This window comes from Callorhinus ursinus, unplaced genomic scaffold (genome assembly GCF_003265705.2).
Source record: "Callorhinus ursinus isolate GAN/ISIS: 27379988/994484 unplaced genomic scaffold, GSC_fseal_2.0 scaffold5, whole genome shotgun sequence".
Lineage (NCBI taxonomy): Eukaryota > Metazoa > Chordata > Mammalia > Carnivora > Otariidae > Callorhinus > Callorhinus ursinus.
Genome location: NW_027397067.1, coordinates 34615416 through 34634610, shown reverse-complemented (window position 1 = coordinate 34634610; position 19195 = coordinate 34615416). Strand labels below are relative to the sequence as shown.

The 19195-nt window shown below is 36.6% G+C and overlaps 1 protein-coding gene and 1 pseudogene across 2 annotated transcripts in view; one reads left to right on the top strand and one right to left on the bottom strand.

Moving 5' to 3' along the window:
* The window catches only part of WWP1 (WW domain containing E3 ubiquitin protein ligase 1), a 109657-nt gene that overhangs the window by 86675 nt on the left and 3787 nt on the right, over positions 1–19195 (bottom strand). For both annotated transcript variants that reach the window (XM_025870795.2, XM_025870797.2), the window contains exon 2: positions 2055–2150. The gene's annotated coding sequence lies outside the window, so the exon portion shown is untranslated. The remainder of the gene's footprint in view (positions 1–2054; positions 2151–19195) is intronic.
* LOC112822959 (small ribosomal subunit protein uS2-like) overlaps positions 11970–19195 on the top strand; it is a 31946-nt pseudogene continuing 24720 nt past the window's right edge.

Genomic DNA, 19195 nt, shown 5'->3' with positions numbered 1-19195 from the left:
TGTTAAAATTGGTACAACTGCTGGAAAACAATTTGGCATTATCACATAAAGTTGAAATTTTGCATGTCCTTCAGTGAGCTTCTAACTACACAGTCCAAAAATGTCTCCAGCACTATTTTGTTATAAATTTGGATGTGCACACTGAAATTTTTCTATGTATTCTTTTATGATACTTGAATGTTTTCTTTGGAAAGTATAGAAATTTTTGTACTTGTGTGCCAAATATAAGCACACTTAAAAATAACAAAAAAAAAAAAGAAAAAAGAAAAATACTCAAATATCCACTGGTAGAAAAATGGTTAAATGAATTAGGCTAACTCACACAATGGAACATTATACAGCAGTGAGAATGAATGAACTATAGCTGTAGGAAACGACATGAATGGGTCTTAGAAACATAAGAGTGAATGAAAAAAAAATACAAATGGAGTTCTGAGTATTAACACCTTCCTCTCACTCAGTCCCACCTCAAAGATTTAACATTCTACACTGAGGTCATCAAGAAATGCTTCCAACTCTTAAACACAAAGAAGAAAGAAATAAGTTCTCTTGGCAGTTATCATGACCTCATCTTTTCCCATGCATTTCCTTTGAAAATACCACAATTCCATGATTGAGAAAGAAACACGGAGACGTTGTGGATCCTGAGTCTCAAATGCTTATACAGTCAACAAACAACTGAATGAAACCCACTGAAGAAATGCTGAGGTCCAAAGGGAAATCGGATGACAAACTGTCACTCTTCCAAGAAGTACACTGTGAATCTAATCGAAACATTTCTGCACAAACTAAGAAAACTTAGTATGGAAATATTTCTGCTATATTTCTACATTCTGGATAAAGCATTTTATTTTGTATGTGGTGCAGCAATAACTACACAGTCCAAAAATGTCTCCAGCACTATTTTGTTATAAATTTGGATGTGCACACTGAAATTTTTCTATGTATTCTTTTATGATACTTGAATGTTTTCTTTGGAAAGTATAAAAATTTGTAAAATAGGTTTTCCTCTACAATAAAATACCATTTGTGCAAAGTTTACAAAGGCTATAAACAACATCAAACTCAAAACAAAAAAATACATTTGTGGTATTATAATTTTAAAAAGAGGAGATAAAAAAATTCAGGATAGCAGTTACTTCAGGGGTTGGGGAAAGACAGGAACATGCAGTTACAGAGGTGCTCACAGGTAGCTCTTCAACTGTATTGGTACTGACCTAGTTCTTAAGTGGTTGGTTCCCAAATGTTTGTTTTTATTATTAACATCCACATGTTACACATAATCTGGCATGTTCCATTACAGAATTTTAAAAATTTTCAAGAATGCATGGAAGGCAAGGAAGTAGAGAAAGTGCAGATCACTAATTCACCAAGTGTGATGGTAAGGGAGCATGTCTATAGTCTGTGTAGGAAAAAAAGGAAAGGACACAGCTTTCACACAAATGATGTAATTAGTCTTCCAAAAAAAAGACAATTCTTTCTCTGAACAATGGATGAAGGATCTAAGGAAAGGTAAAGATATTAATTCTTTTGGAGGTAGATTAAAAGAAAATTGAGGAACATCATTAGTCAATTAGAAAGATAACTGATGAGAACAAAGAAGATAAACAGGCACAGGATTTGTTATTTTGAGTACATGCTCCTGATAATCAGTAACTACAAATTTAAACTGCAGAACATAACAGAGATAGTTCAAAAATGGTACCTTTTTGCCTAAAAGGAACGAACAATGCAAATAAAATAATCAAATTCAACATACAATTAGTTCCCATACTTCATTTAATAACATAAAGTTGTGTGACACTTAAAATACAATGCACTGCTATATATATTTTTTAATCTGGCATTATAATAACACTGTATGAGTAGGGAGGTACTATTCTCATCTTACAGATGAGGAAACTGTGCCTCAAAAGTGTTAAAAGTCTATAGTCTTATTTTTTATGACAATGTAGGTCTAGAGACCTAATTATACCTAGAAAGGTATAATTATCAATAAATGTAGTTTGTGCTAGATATAGTCTTAGTTAAAAAAGAAGTTGCTCATCACTTACTATGTACCAGGAACTGTGCTAGACACTGGGGATATAAAGATGAGTAAGACACGATTCCTTCCTTCAAGGAGCTCATAGTCTAGTGAGGAGACAAACCTGTAAACAAATAAATAGCTTTCAGTGTTACGGTTACTAAAACAGATGCAAAATGTAAAGTAGAAAATCTGGGGCACACAAGAAAAAGTGGGTAATTCAAACTACAGGAATCAGGAAAGGGTTCACAGAAGATAACCAGTCTTAGAATGAACCTTGTCTTGAAGTATAATTCTTTAAGAGCAAACTACAGAAAGCATGGAGCATTCAGAGAGCTATTGGAATGGCTGGAAAATGGAAAGTTAAGGACAGTGTAAAGTGATAAGGCTAACAGGCTAACAGTATTCTAAATTGTAAAGGATCCTATGAAATAGTTTATATGGCATTCAAAATATACCAAGCATGGTGGTTTACGTTTTTTTTTTTAAAGATTTTATTTATTTATTTGAGAGAGAGAGAATGAGAGAGAGCAAGTGCCCAAGTGGGGTGAGGGCCAAGAGGGAGAAGCAGACTCCCTGCTGAGCAGAGAGCCAGACGCGGGACTCTAGGATCACGACCTGAGCTGAAGGCAGTCGCTTAACCAACTGAGCCACCCAGGTGCCCCAAGCATAGTGGTTTAAAGTTTATCATAAAGGTAACTGATAGACACCAGTGGGTTTCAATAACAGAGAATCACATTTGAGAAGAGTAACTTTGGCAGGAGTGGGGTTAGATTTAAAATATTGAGTTTAACTGAACCTGAGCAGGTAGCATGAGGGAAAAAACTCAGGAAATACATAAGATCTTTGACTAGATGGTTTTGGGACAGCTGACGGTTAGAAAGGATTCTGCACAACTAAAATTTCCCACTTCACTCTGGGTGGATGAAGGTGCCACAACCAGGATAGGGAGAAGAGGAGCAAATTGTGGGAGACAATACAGTACAAAGTTTAAGAGCCAACTCCTCAGTCATACTATTTTGATTTCATCTATCCTACCACGTAACAGCTGTGTGACCAACTATGGCAAAAGGAAAAAACAAAGTCTGAGTTTTAACAAACTTGTGAGAAAACTGGTTATTCATCCAAATGAATTTAGGTCATAAACTATGCCCACAGTTATATGTAAGCTGATTTTGTCCAGCTCAAGCCTTTAAAAATGCCACAGAATTGTATAAGTTATTATTCAACTGCAAAGAATAGAGTCCTGAATTTAGATAATTAACTATGCTTCCAGTCTTCCAAGGTTATAGGCCTACTGAATCCCCACTTAGAAGATGTATCTTAATTGCCTGCTTACTTCAAGATGGCCTTTTTTTCTAAAGATTTTATTTGTCAGAGAGAGAGAGAGCGAGCGAGAGAGTGTGCGTGCACGGTGTGTGCACACAGGGGGAGCGGCAGGCGGAGGGAAAGCAGGCTCCAGGCTGAGCAAGGAGCAAGATGCGGGACTGGATCCCAGGACTCCAGGATCACGACCTGAGCTGAAGGCAGATGCTTAACCGACTGAGCCACCCAGGCATCTCAAGATGGCTTTCTTAAGTAAAGAAGACTTCTACTTTCAGAAGCAATATTAAGAAAAAAGAACAACAAATCTGATCCATTCTGCATGCTATGCGTAGGATCAAGGCTTGGAAAAGCCAGAAAACTACCATCACGTATCTATCTGCCTGGATCAATTTCACACTTAACTGACTGCCTAGTCTGTAAAGTGGGCATGGCAAGGACACAAAAATGGTGGAAGACAAAGTCCCAACTTCAATACTTAGTCTAGTTTTGAAGACAATATTAATACATAGTAAACATTTCAGTAACAACACAGGATGGTACATAGTCAGGTGCTAGAGATGTTTCATCTAATGAATGTGGAACCTGAAAGCTTAGAAAGCCCGCATTTAAGCAAAGCTATTACATCAACTGCACAAAATTTAAAACTCAATGAAAGTGGCCAATATATAGATGAAAAAAGCAGCTTTCCTGCCCCTAAAATATCCAAGATTTAGCAACTCTAAAGCAGAAAATAAGTATTTCATAAAAGCATAGACTACAAAATAGGGGACTTAATTTTAATAATACAGGAATGTTACTTCTATATAGATATCATTTATAAAAAGATATTGTTGGTCATTTCAATTCATTTATAAAATGGGACTGTTAACGAGAGGGTGACTAACTTACACTGATTTGCCAGGACCATCCACGTTTTAGTTCTGCTCCCATAGAAACCTCTCACTTCGGGCACACCAGGGCATTTGGTAACCTTAGTAAACAATATAATGGCTCTAACTGTGTGGGGAGCTTTTTTGATGTATCTCAAAGACATTTTTCTTGTGGAATCCTGTTATAATATTAAAGCATAATCCTGTTAAATTTTGTATTTCTGGATGACCTAAATATTCAGAAAGGAAAAATCAACTTTACAGGGACTACAACTCATCAGCGGATTTCAATATCACACCACTAGGTCTACACGTTGGGGGAAAGGAAAAGGAAGGAGCAAGAAGTTTTCTCAATACCAGTGTCTTTTAGCCCTCAGAATTGTTTACTTTTACCAAACTCCAAATAATCACCACTGTGGTGTCTCCTAAGGATCCAAAGATGTTTCCAACTTCCTGAATAGCTTCTTAATACTCAGGCCCCTGTTGTTCCCCACACCACACCATCATCCTTTCTCTTATCTCTGCATGTATGCCAACAACTCCATGGCCTTGTATCCCACTGGCCAATCTCATCCCACTGACCAGCAGGGCTGTCCCCAAAGCTCTACCACCACACACTCCCTTTACAATCTGTCCACTTAACTCAGCGTCTCCAGTCTCTCCAGCTCTTCTCTGTCCTACCAGCACCTAGTGGCAATATCCTCAGTACTCTGTTTCCATAGCACTTCGCAGTTTCAAAATTTCACAAACATTTCTGTTTGGAAGAGAAGCTAGCTGATTTCTTAAAAAGTTTACTTGTCCACACTGACCTAAGTATCACTGATTGATCCTCTTAAATGCAAAACACAGGAACATCACCCTCCTGATAATTTACCCACTGGGTTAAAAAAACCCCAACAAAACCAAACCAAAAAAAAACCCCACTTTTAAACTCTGTCATTCCAGTGACTTATAAAGCACTTGCAGTATCTACCAGACAAAGGACAAATAAAGATGGGTATCTACAGGTACTTTGTAACTTCTGACTATGGTTTGGGTATCTATCGTAATCTAAAAATGCCTACCTAATCACAAATTCTAATAAACTCACCTTTCCTCCATCCTTCTGTACTTTCAATTTTAAAGTTCCTTTTAGTGAACTATTTTATGCCACTTCACAGAAGGAGCACAGGAAATTAAAAAAAATTTTTTTGTTATGTTAATCACCATACCTTACATCATTAGTTTTTGATGGAAATTTTTTTAATAAAAAAAAGTATGTATCTTCAAAATGCCAAATTTCCTAAATCACTATCTCCAACTCTTATTTTTATCTCCAATTTCAGATTTTCAACCAGAGGAGGTAAATTCATTAATTTTCCCAAACCTTTTGGTTCTGTTTTCACTCATCCTCCAATTTTTACCTCTACTTTCCCATCAACACAAATCTAGACCTCTTTTGACTTTTTTCTTCAAGATATATCTTATATCTCCCCTTTCATAAATTCACTCTCCGTATTTTTAAATCTCACTTTCTTGTGTACATTGAGTTTATATTCAACTGTATCTTTTATTTGTTATTCCTCTCAATTACACAGATGATCTGCTTTACCATAAACTGATCTGAAAATTTTCTTGTCATTAATGTTACCTACTGCCACTTCAAGCTAACAAGCAAAAATAAATAAAAATCTTAACACTGAAATGTATCATACACACCACAATTTTAATTTCCTGATAAGCACTAAATCTTGATCCATCTGTAGATTCCCTTTCTTTGCCAATTTTAATCATTTCCAAACTATGTGAACTCCTTGCTCTCCAAATTATTCTATGACCAACCTAAACACTGGTTATATAGTTATTATAAACTTCTTTCCCTTCCTGAAATCAACAAACATTTGCACTATTACTGTACATCCTTACTGAGATCCTCAAAAGCCTTGCTGATTTTAACCTATGCCTCCTCAAATTACCATGGCACACACCCTAATGAACTGCTGCCCATTAAATTCCTACAATTTACTTCCTCATTGCTCTTCACATAAAGTGACAGAAAATAATGTCCAATAGCTCTAGTCAAGCTATTTAACTCAATTCTCTTTCTCATTCTAGTTAGTTCTAATCAAGTTACTTCTAGATTCTGGTTACTTCAAATTCCATCTACTTCCTTGCCTTCAAATCAGCCTTGCGTCACACCCAGCAAGACCTCAGTCACAGCACAAACGTGATCACAGTAACTTCCTTTTCTTATCAAGGTGCTTGCCTCAATTGATGAGAAAACAGTTACAAAACAGTTACCTATCCAAAGCAAAACTAACCACCCATCCTCTCAAACAAAATGTGTTTCATATAAACTTCCAGCCAGCAAAACTTCTAGGGTCTGCTGGCCTATACAGAATGCAAAGTCCCTCCGAAAAAGGTACTAAATAATTAATAGTAGAATTTGGACAGTAGACTAGAGGCTCAACTAGCAATAACGATGACACACTGAAATAAAGGCCAGTCCAGAGGATCAAATAGCAAAGATATTTATATTCTGAGCTGACAGAAGTGCCGGGTTTGCTCTTTTCCAAGTCTGAGGTTAACAATTTTTTTAAAAAAATTACACTTACTGCAAGCTTAATATAATACTCTAAACATCTAGTAATGTTTGAAGTTACAAGAAACACAAGTCAAGCCCTGTCAACAACTAAACTGTCACTTGTAGAAGCCTTTCAGTCTGTTTGGTGGTCCAATTATTTCTAATGAAGTGGGGGAAGTAACAAACTATTGAAAATAAGAAACTATCATTTACCAAAGTCTAGTTTGAATTTGGATTTGAATTTCTACTCCCACGTGTACTAAGAGGCAGCGTCACAGTGGTTAAGAGTGTAAATTCTGCAGTCAGACTGCCGAGATGTAAATCCTGGCTCCACTTGACTACTATGTTCAACTTTTGGCAAGCTTCTTTACCTCACAGTGCTTCAGTTTTTAAATCTATAAAATGAACTCATACCTACCTTATGAGTTAACACTGACAAAGCACTAAGAAAAGTACCTAGCACACAACAAACAAACTACATATTGGGCATTTCTTTTAACAATTTTTCTGAATTAAGTCATTCAGCATATATATACCAGACAGGTTTTCAGATGTGTTAAACAGTAGGAATACAAAATCATCTGAGCTATGCTCTTTGCCCTCAGTGAGTTTATAATTTAGCACTGAAAACAGGCAAGGAAATCAGCAGCTTTAAGCTCACTGACAGGGTTGTGCAGAGTACTACAGAAGTACAAAAGAGGAGCACCTAAATCAGATTTGGTGGGAAGAGGTGAAGAAATGTCAGGAAAGGATTCTGAGAGACGGTAACAGTAAGACAGGTAAAGAGAACTGTCCACTGGGCAATATGGATGTTAGCAGCAAGCCCTTAGAAAAGGCAATTTTAATAGAGTGGTAGGGCCAAAAGCCAATGGCTTAAGAAACCACTGTTTAGATGTTCGACTATAAAGGAAAAGACAGATACAGACTTAAGGGGAGGTATTCATAGGTTTGGGTTTTGATGGAAGATAGAAGAGACTTGAATGTATTTTGAGACAAGAAGAAGCTGAAGTCATAGAAGAAATGATGATTACTAAGACAAGATCTCTGAGAAGGCAGGGTTAGTTGAGATTTAACAGAGGTATAGACATAAACAGCCCACACTGAGGCTAGACAGAGAAAAGAAATGGGTGAGAATGCAGATTATCTCTGTGTCTGAGAAGAAAGTTAAGGACGTTTTACCTACCAACTTCCTCAATGAAGGAGGCAATCTTTGAGACACTGGGAATATAATGGTCAATAAAAATAGACAATATTACCTGTTTTAACAGCAATATGATTAGGTAAGGAATTTGAGACAAAAAGAGCAGAGACTTGGGTCCAGGGGAGTAACAGTACCAATCTCCACAGACATGTGAATTTTTTTCCACTTCATTTTTTTTTTTTAAGATTTTATTTATTTATTTGACAGAGAGAGACACAGTGAGAGAGGGAACACAAGCAGGAGGAATGGGAGAGAGAGAAGCAGGCCTCCCGCGGAGCAGGGAGCCCGATGCGGGGCTAGATCTCAGGACCCCGGGATCATGACCCGAGCCGAAGGCAGACGCTTAACGACTGAGCCACCCAGGCACCCCCCCCCCTTTTCCACTTCATCTTTAATCGTTCATGTTTAGAAGCAATGACACTAGTCCTACATCACACTCCTTGCTTGGCGATGAGCTTGCTTCTCCCTCTGCCTGCCGCTCCCCTAGCTTGTGCTTGCGCGCTCTCTCTGACAAATAAATAAAATCGAAGCAATGACCCTTATTGTTAGAGCCGTTTAGAGCATAAGTTCCAGAAGAGAAAAGGGAATACTCTAGCTACTATCAAACTACTCCTGGTTATTCAAATGCATCATGTATACATATACTCTTTGCCACCTTCATTCATTAAAATTCAGCTAGAGAAAATAAGATAATTGGTATTCTCCAGAAAAGCTCTTTACCCAAAGCTCACTAATGACATATTTCTAATCCACTACCAGTTTTCCCCAACCTGGCTGCATGTCAGAATCATCTGGGGAACTCTACTGGGGTCTTGAGGTGATTCTCACAGAAACATATGGGTACCGTCAACCCTGATCTACCTAATTTCTAATCACGATTCAGCTCAAGTGTCATCTCTCCAATTTTTGACTAGTTAGCTACTACATGTTTCGTAGCACTGTAACCACGTTTATTTATCTCTCTTATTACACAGTAAATTTATTACAACTCATCTTTATAATTCCAACCCCTAGCCTAGTGCTCAGCCCTTACTAAACACTCAATATATGTAAGTTCAATGAAGATTCTATAATTAATATAACATTAACCCTGTAGAACTAGTTAGGGAGGTTAGATTAAAAAAAAATACCCACATAGCACAGAACTAAAACTTCAAAATACTATAAAGAAAATCCTGTAAGATCTTATAAACCACCTATACCCTCTCGCATCTTTGCCCTGGTAATTCTGGGCACCAAGTCCATATCCATTTTACCAATGTGATTTCATTGCCACAGCCCACAATAATGGCACAATACAAAAATATCCAATACAAAAGTAAAGCATAAATGTTACCTAAAATTTTACTTATTAAATACTTAAACATCCAAAAGTATATAAACAAGAGAAAGCTCAAGTTTCAAGTTTAAACTTGAAAACTTCTAGCCCTATTTTATTCAAAATAATTCAGAAGTCATATGCTAATGCCCAAATTATATATCAACTGGACTCTAAAAGTCTGGGGGGAAGATTGCTGCTTAGAACACAGTACAAATTTCCCCAAAGAAATGTTATAAATGGTGGTAAGATAACAAGACCAAGCCACAAAAGCCTACCAGACCCGTAACAGCTGAACCACTTGTACTGTAGAAGGAAACCTACTGTTCCATAGAGATGTTTCTGAGCCTCCAGAAACCCTTCTTTGTGCGCATATGCATTGTTAAAGCAAAAATCAAAGCAAAATTCCAAAATAAATTTCTGACACTGAGAAAAAGTACCGAGAGCATTTTGCGTGGTGCCTGGCACATAGTGATTACTCAAAAAATTATAGCTATTTTTATCCAGAATCCTTGATTTCTACCTTTTGTGTTCCTCAAAATAGCTTTATTTTTCTCAATGCATCTGCATTCTAGACTGTAAATTCCAAGAATGCAGGACACATCTTCACCATTATATCTACCCTGCCTACCAAAAAGCCCAGCACACAGGAGTGTTTAATACTTGCTTGCTACTGAAGGTTAATTAGTATCAACCGAATCTCAAAAACAACTGAGAAACCCCAGGCTTGAAACCAAATAGCCTTATTTAGTTTTTAGATGGTCTTTTAAATGAACTGCTGTACTTCTCGAATTGATTTTTTCCCTTTAATATTATCATCAAAATGAAAAAAAGTGTAAAAATTGATGTAGAATATATTCCTCTAAGAGTCACCAGCTTAGAAAACACTGCTCAAGGCGACAGTCTCACTAAATGGCACAGTGAGACAGGGCATCTAAATTTCTCTGGGCTTTGGTAATCCTATTAAATGACAGAACATATTGAGATTTTCTAACGCACAAATGCTTGTCTAAAAACACTGCATATTTCATGAAAACATGAAAGAGGAGCAATCATCCATAGTCTTTATACCAACCCAACCCACAACTGTTTTCATTTTTATACGATTATTTTCCTCCAATAAGTTTCTTTTTTACAAAGTTGCAATCCAGGTATACAAATCATTTGTTTTCTACTCCCCACCCCCATTTACAGTAAGAACTGCCTATTACAAACTTGACTGAACCCTTGGCCAACATCAGAGAAAGTTTTTAATTGTAAAAACAGTGGTAAAAAAGTGTTGCCACTTTTCTAGAAGGCCACAAGATGGGGATATTGCTCCATAAAATGCACCTTTAAAAATATATAAATACATTATACCAAGTTCCCCAAAAATGAAATGAACAGTATTCCTCTACTGGAAGTAAGGTATATAAAAAATGTTTGTACTTTGTTTACTAGAAAACATTAGTGAGGACAGACATATTCATGAAATTTAGCAGCAATTATTCTAATTAAGCTAAACCGTTAAGGTCCTTAAAAACAAAAGCACAGGACTTTGTCACTATTACTGTATCTTTTATCACACCAATCCTTCCTTCTCTCCTTGCTCCATTCTCCTCCTCCTCAGGTAATAATAAAAAAGTGAAACACATTTTTGCTTATGCATTGACTAACTGTATTTTTCATAATTATTCTTAATTTGGGAAGATGATCCTTCTTTGCCTGTTTTAAAAGAACTGACACTAAGATTTCTTTATATCAACAAAGGAAAACTACACCAAAATGATATCAGTAATGAGAATGAGATAGTTTCTTTTCTAATTTGCTATAATTTCTCAGTTTCTCATAATATGCAATATTATGTTTATAATAGCAAAATACCAAAACTTTTCAAGCAAAACATTTTTGTATTCAATAATTTTTCCTCCACGCCTTAGTGGATATCAGTAGAAAACAGGTTTCCCGCTCCTGTGCTGCATTACTCAATTAACAAAATAAAATTCAAATAAACACCAAGCATCTTAAAACTTAAGTTTCAAACTTACAGAATCAACTTACAGTAATAAAAAGAGCTGTGTAAACACTTCCTAAACAGAAGTCTAAAATGATAGAGTATAACTACCCAGGGCCAACTGCACTACATGAGGTGTCTAAGTGACACAGAAACATAGCCAGTCTTAAACCTGGAATCTGAATCAGGTCTCTGACTCCAAAACTAGTAAGAATACCATGACCATCTATCGGACTCCTATTATTTATCAGTCACATTACAAAAAAAACCCATCTCTGATATTTTCAATTACCCTTCAGAGTCAATTATTCCTACCGACAAATGAAAAAATTAGGTTTTAGGAATTTAAGTAAATTGCTGAGGGCCATAAAACCAGTGGAAGTCAAGGTTTGACTTTCAGATCTCCTGGGCTCAAAGCCAATGCTCTTTTTACTATGTTTCACTACAAAAACAGAATACAAAAAACAAAATGCTAAGCTAAACCTATGCCTTAAACAGCATTTTGCTGTATCAATCAGACAATACTATTCTCTTATATCACTTAAAGATTAAGCAACTTCATAGTAGGGTGGTTTGTGGGGTTTTTAGGCTGGTCATTAAAAAAGCTTTTCTTAAAATTGAGAAAGAACAAGTAATCTAAAAAAGATAATGTATAAAACGTAACACGCGAACAATGAAAAAGGTAAGCTCTTGGGATCATGATTCATAAATTCTGGGAAAAACATCCATGGCACAGAGCATTCTTACTTTTGCAAGGATCAAACTTAATGTAATTATATTGTGTACAATCTCATATTTCAAAATGATACAAACATTTCCATAAATAATTGGTTGTTTGTTTCAAAGTATGGTATTTTAATATCATAATACTTGCTTTCCAGACTTTTTTCCTTTGAAACCAGTAATGTTTTAACGTTTGGTATTCTTCAAATACACAGTATCTGCTTGTCTAAAAACATTGAAACTCATGAAAGTTTGGAGTCAAAGCTGAGAGGTTATTAAGAGACTTACTCAGGGACACAAAGCTTCTTTTTTTTAAGATTTTATTTATTTGACAGAGAGATACACAGCAAGAGACGGAACACAAGCAGAGCGAGTGGGAGAGGGAGAAGCAGGCTTCCCACTGAGCAGGGAGCCCGATGCGGGGCTCGATCCCAGGACCCTGGGATCATGACTGGAGCCGAAGGCAGAAGGCAGACACTTAACGACTGAGCCACTCAGATGCCCTGAAACAAAGTTTCTTAATGTCAGGCCAAACCCAGGCCTTGATGATGCTAGAGCTCTTCTGCATTGCACTGCTCACCAGGATATCATGACCCAAAGTTAAGTTCATGCCAAAACATTTCCTGATTGTTTCTTAATACATGAAAGATTCTAATTTACTAGCATTTAAGTAGCCATGGAAATTTGCAAATTCTTCAATTCCAAAGTGCCAATTTCTAGTGTGAGAAGCGCATGCTGGAGTCATGTAATATAAAGAACATCTCGGGCACCTGGGTGGCTCAGTCGTTAAGCGTCTGCCTTCAGCTCAGGTCATGATCCCAGGGTCCTGGGATCAAGTCCCACATCAGGCTCCCTGCCCGGCAGGAAGCCTGTTTCTCCCTCCCCCACTCCCCCTGCTCATGTTCCTGCTCTCACTGTCTCTGTCTCTGTCAAATAAATAAATAAAATCTTAAAAAAAATTAAAGAACATCTTTTAGAGCCAGACAGACCTAGGTCCAAACTTCAACTCTACTATTTGTTTATATTTAACCTGAGTCTCAGTTTTCTTATCTGTAAAATGAGGATACAAAAATGAGTTTTGAGAAGGGGAAAGGAAGTGTTAACATTCACTCTAGGAAACTAAAATTGTTTCTAGAATCTGGACTATAGAAGGTGTGCAATGAGTATTCATTTCCTAACACTGTCCCATCACCACCACCACTCTAGCCACACTCTGAATACTCTGAGGCGGAGAAACTCCAGTATTTTTCTACCATCCTTCCACAACTGTAGAGGACAGTAGTTAAGAAAGACAGTAGGTTAAGAAAGGCATTTCAGTCACATGGCCATGCTGCAAAATGCTTTGTAGCAAAGCCCCCCATATCTGCAGTAAGGATAAGATCAAAATAACATTTAAGCACTTGAGAATATAGTACTGTTAAATCTTTTGTTATAAATGCACAATTTCAGGCGCCTGGGTGGCTCAGTTGGTTAAGCGACTGCCTTTGGCTCAGGTCATGATCCTCGAGTCCTGGGATGGAGTCACGCATCAGGCTCCCTGCTCAGCAGGGAGTCTGCTTCTCCCTCTGACCCTCTTCCCTCTCGTGCTATCTCATTCTCTCTCTCAAATAAATAAATAAAATCTTTAAAAAATAAATAAATAAACAAATTCACAATTTCAGGTTTTTAAAGCTACCCAAGTAAGTGATACACAATGTTAGTTTACTATTTATAAATATTCTTCCTAAGAATTTAAGCAGGCTGCTAAATATAAACTTTCACCAGATATCCTCACTCTTAAAAGTATCAGAATCCAAAATATACAGAAACTGTCCAAAATGAGAAAATCAACTAAACAGCTAAAACTTTACTCCTAGAATAATGTAATTCTTCTCTTGTTTAAAATACGGTAAAAATACAGGACCAGTCATTTATCCACAAATCCAAAACCCAGAAAGCTATGAAAACGCAGTTACTTCATAACTCATTTGGTGGCAAAAACTAAACTGACCTGGACTCATTTAACAGCAAAATCTGACTGATGTGTGACTTTTTATTGCCGTACTTATCCATACTTTAACATCTGCCAAAGACAGTACAGGGTGCTGCCATAGATTTCATTGGGGTTTTACCTAACATCATATATGGAGTGCTTTACCTTTCTAAATTAAAAGAGGAAAAATAAATTCTGAAACACATCTGACATCAACAAGGTATTATAAACATATCTCAGTGAATATTCACTTAATTTTAAGTGCCAGGTGTAAGTCACACAACAAATCTATCAATTAGGTATTACTACTCCTTTACATATGAATACCTAGTTTACATATGATAAAATTAGGGCTTAATCCAAGGTTATTTTGACTAAAATCACTTAGCCAATAAGTGTGAGAATTCAAATCTAGGTATGTCTTGTTTTAAGGCCTAAGCAATTAAAAAGCCAACATTTTAGAGGAAAATTAAATCACAAAGAAAGTTTAAATAAGTTATTATTACCAAAACTTTTAACTTAGAACAATGAAATTCCTGAGTATAATGTGCACTCTCCATCCTGGGTATTCAAATCTAAACAGTGACACCATATTTCACAGCTCATAGGACAAAGAGAGATGAGTTTATTGTTTTTCTCCTCAAAGCACTAGCCACAAAGTCAGTGAAAACAAATACAAAAGCAATACCCTCTTCAAATGCCAACTAATCCTTTCCACTCAAATTTAGAAAGAATCATGGATCTGGCATGGGGTTTTTTTGTTGTTGTTTTTTACCATTTTTACCAAAATGTACTAAACACAATACAAATATGGTTGACATAAACATAGGTCAAGTTTTTCCAGAAACAGCCCAAACATAAAGATTTGCTGTTCCACTCTCAGATACGGTCACAGGACTGAGAAAGGTTTAACTGACACAGACCCAGGCTGTCAACATCACTGCTCTAAGCAAAAGTTAGAGAAAATAAGCATCAACTTTTTTTCCTGATTGATCGATTTAAACTTTAAATCTTTTCTCATAATGTTTTTCACAAGTCAATGCCCTTAAACTAAGCAATAGCTTTTTCCCAAAAGAGACAGATTATGGCCCCCATCCAACCTACTTCCTACCCAAAGGACCAAATTCTAAAGTAGATACACTTCCATCAGAATCTCTATTTTGAGTAGGTTATTTAGCTAAGTGAAAAGCAATCAGATTATCTGATAATCACAATATCTAATTTAACTGTTTCAGTAGACATTTTTTTAAGAAGAAATATCTTTACTCAAAAGAATTTGAGGGGAAATTTTCTTGAACAAGGAAGCCTGATGGATGCCTTTTGCAGGGTTACTTCTCCTGCGTACTCCTTATATAATCACCCTGTATCAGGTTTCTATAGTTTGTCTAGATCAAGGCCTTGGCAATTATCTTAAGCCTCTTTAAACATCTGAAAGGTTCAGACGTTAAGCTCCCTTTGTTTACATTATACATGTGTGTTTACAGAACACTGTAGCTTAAAAAATGGACTCGGAGAACACTAGAACCCCAAATTAATGACTCAGTTTCCGCCAGCAGTTCTCAAACTAATATGTATAAAATCATCTAAGATATTTGTTAAAAATGAAGATTCCTGAGCTCCACTATCAAGGACTATACCATAGTTCTCGAATATTTAGGCATCTTGCTGTTTAACAAATATCCCAGATGACTGTGATGCAGAGGCTGCACAATGACAGACTGTTCTATACTGTAATTCATCTAATGATGGTGTTAACAATTTCTAGTTCCCAAATTGCACAGCCAAACCATTACTAGCTGATAGACTGCCAGCCATGTTGAGTCAGTATCCTTCTCAAATTCATTCCTAACCTTTTGGCACCTATTTATTAAGTTAAGAGTTGAGATTAGACATGCAGCTCTGATTATGCCAAAGCTAAGCTACAACTCTCTTTGAGTTGAAATGAGTGGCTCACAGAAAAAGTGGATTACTTGTTTGAATTTTAACTTATTAATAATAATGAAGAGCTGTAAAAATGATTTAAGAGCTGCTTATGTCCCAGGGACCAGCCTTCCTGCTTTACAAACATTATTTCAATTAATCCTTACAAAAATCCAGTAAGAAAAATATTCTCTACATTTTACAGAAGAAACTGAAGCAACACTGTATTAAGCAGCATTGACAGAAGTCAGCTCTGCCTGACTTTTTAAAGCTACAGCTCTTAACACATGCCAGGATGCCTTTAATTCTTGAACTTTTAGAGTGCAGTGATCTAGTTCATTGCTTCTATGGTAAAGTATGTCCTGATTTATACAGAACACATTAATTTAACTAGTTCTCCTCCCCACACTAAGCACAAAAATTAGTACAACTTGGCAAGCAGGGGCTAATACATGACCGGAATATCCTACTTCAAGTCAGGACTCAACCGTTTGCTTCCATCCGTTCTATTTAATCATAATTATGGGTATACTAGACAGCTATCAAAAGAACTCATTTTCCTTAAATAAAAAAAGCTATCACAGCTACAATTCTGTTAATGCTAGTACATTTTTAAACTACCCTGTAACTACCGTGTAACTTAGGGCAGGGAAGAGTCATAAAGAAACACCTTAAGGTAATTCTATCTGTCCCCTTCTTCGTGCCCTAGCCTTTCCTTAGCCTTTCCTATTTATATAAATCCTGTTTCTAAGTACATTCAATTACCAAACTCCTCCCCACAACAGCCAACATACTATTTTCAGAAATTTGCAAAGACATTTGCACTAGAATGCAGGGGTTCCTTTCTCAGTATATATGAAATGCTTCAAATCTACCTAAATTCTTTAAATGAAATACAGATTTATTATTCCACTCAGAAGCTATAATGTAATAATGTAACATTCATCTTCTTCATTCCAGTTAGCCATAACATTACACAGTAGGTAACTTGAAAACAACAACAACAACACTACTGAGACTAAGATAAACTGATAAAAGTAAGTGATGAAGATAAAGTGAGAGAAACCCAGCTAAAGAATGAATCTACCTGTTCCTGGTAAGGATAAGCATTACCTCATGCCTTACATTTCCCTAAGGAGAGAGAAGTTACATCCCATTCTCCACAAGGAAAGAGTATTCTCTCCACTATGACTCCTCTCCAAGGAAGAGTGGCTCATCCTAAACTTTTTCTAAGACACTGCAAACAGAAAATAGTATTGGTGAGGCACCAGGTTGTTCAAGGCTTTTCAAGGCCACAGTGACTGGCCAAGGAGCTCGGTTACCCTAAATGTCATATAAACAAAAGGGCAAGGGGGATGGGCCCTTTGCCCACCCATAGCCCACTCTGCCCAGAGTGCTGACTGGGACATTTGTCTCATCCAATTTGTGAGACTTGGGTAAATCACTGCTTCCAAGCAGCCCGGGCTCTGGGTCCTGCACTTTTTTAGACCCCACTGCCATTAAGTAGAGCAAGTCAATCCTGCCCCATTATGGTAGCATACAGGGTGAAACCCCAGAGGTCCAAAATTTTCTTTTCTACCCAACGACAGTGCCAGTTACTTCCATCTATATAATAAGCCAAATAGGCTATTATTTGCGTTTCAGACTCCACTTTCCCTCTGACAGATCTAGACGCAAAGTACCAAAAGTACTAGGCAGCTTAAATCTCAGCTTCATAAACAGTTTTCCAGGTGCCCCATTTTGGTGTAATACAGCTGTTAGGCTTAATCTTGGGATTCACATACTTGTCTAGTCCATTTCCCTTGAATCTGGGATGGACCTGTGAATTGCTTTAACCAATAGAATGTGGCAAAAATGATGCTACGCCTTAAGAAGGCCTGGTTGCTGCTTCTTTGCACTGCTGTGAGTCCTAAGTCACTATGTTAAGGCCAGCAACACTGCTGGAAAGGCCACTTAGGAGGCAGGGCTGTGAAAACTATAAGAAATATGAAGAAAGAGAAAGAAAAAGAGAGTAAGAGAAAGAGAGAAGACCAGCTCCTAGCTGAACTGCAGCTGAATGTAGCCTTTAGAGTGACCACCAGCAAACCCAAACTGTTCAAATGAGTCCAGGCTAGGAGGGCAAAACCATAAGCAAATAAGATAGTTGTTTTAAGTCACTTAGTTTTAGGGTTGTTACACAGCAATAAACGATCAAAACAATGTTTACCTGGTTCCTTGTGTTTTTGCATAATTTGTTCCAAACCCAGAGAAAAGGAAAGATGTAATTAATTATAACCCCACACACTGATACAATCTCAGAGGATAGTCTTATGCCCTTCTTAATGTTAGTGACCCTACCAAACTCTGAGTTCCACGAGGAAGGCTTCATGTTTGTCTTCTCAGCACTGTACCCTAGCACCCAGCACAATACCTGGCATGTAATAGGTACAGCAGGCTGTGTTATGAACAAACAATAGGTTTAAGGAATGTCAAGACAAATGATAGTCTTCCTTGTAACTTAGGAGTTATCTGGCATATCGTTTTACATAATATGTTCCAAAAGTTGTCTAATCATGTGTATCTGAAGTGTATACTAAGAGTTTTCTAATGGCAAATCATTTTTTTAATGATAAAGCTTTTTATGTAAAAGTAAAAATCATGAAATATCATGATATGTACTTTCGGATATCACATCCTGATTTATATGCTCCAAAAATACAAATTTCCATAGACTAAGCTTTTATAATGGGAGAACAAACTTCACCTGTAAAAGCAGCTGAATTAAAAGTCAACAAATTTTCAGAAGGAAATTAATACCTACATTTCACCAATGTACTTTTTTAGATAAGAAATCAACTTCTGCTCTTTCCTTGACAGGAAAATAACTATTTTGGGATAAATACTTACAAATTTCAAAATAACCCAGCAACAGCCACTGTAATGAGGTTACCATTTTAACACAAAGGAAGAATTAGACAAGTTCAGATCTATAAATACAAAGGTTTAACAGATTCCAAACAGGTAAATTCAAACTCCTCATATATCACCTTCAGTTAAATTTCCATTGTAAATGAAGAGTTAGCAAAAAAAAAGAAAAAAAAATTACTGACCTAGGAACAAAAATATGGGTTTTTAGTTCTAGATCTAATTTTAGCCACTTACTAGTCATATACTAGGAAATTTTTTTCAACTTCTTTGAGCATCAGTGCATTCATCTAAAAAAAAATGATTATCTCCTGACACACCTACTACTCAGCTATCATTAGAATCAAATGATAAAGTCTATACAGCCATTATGGAAAAAT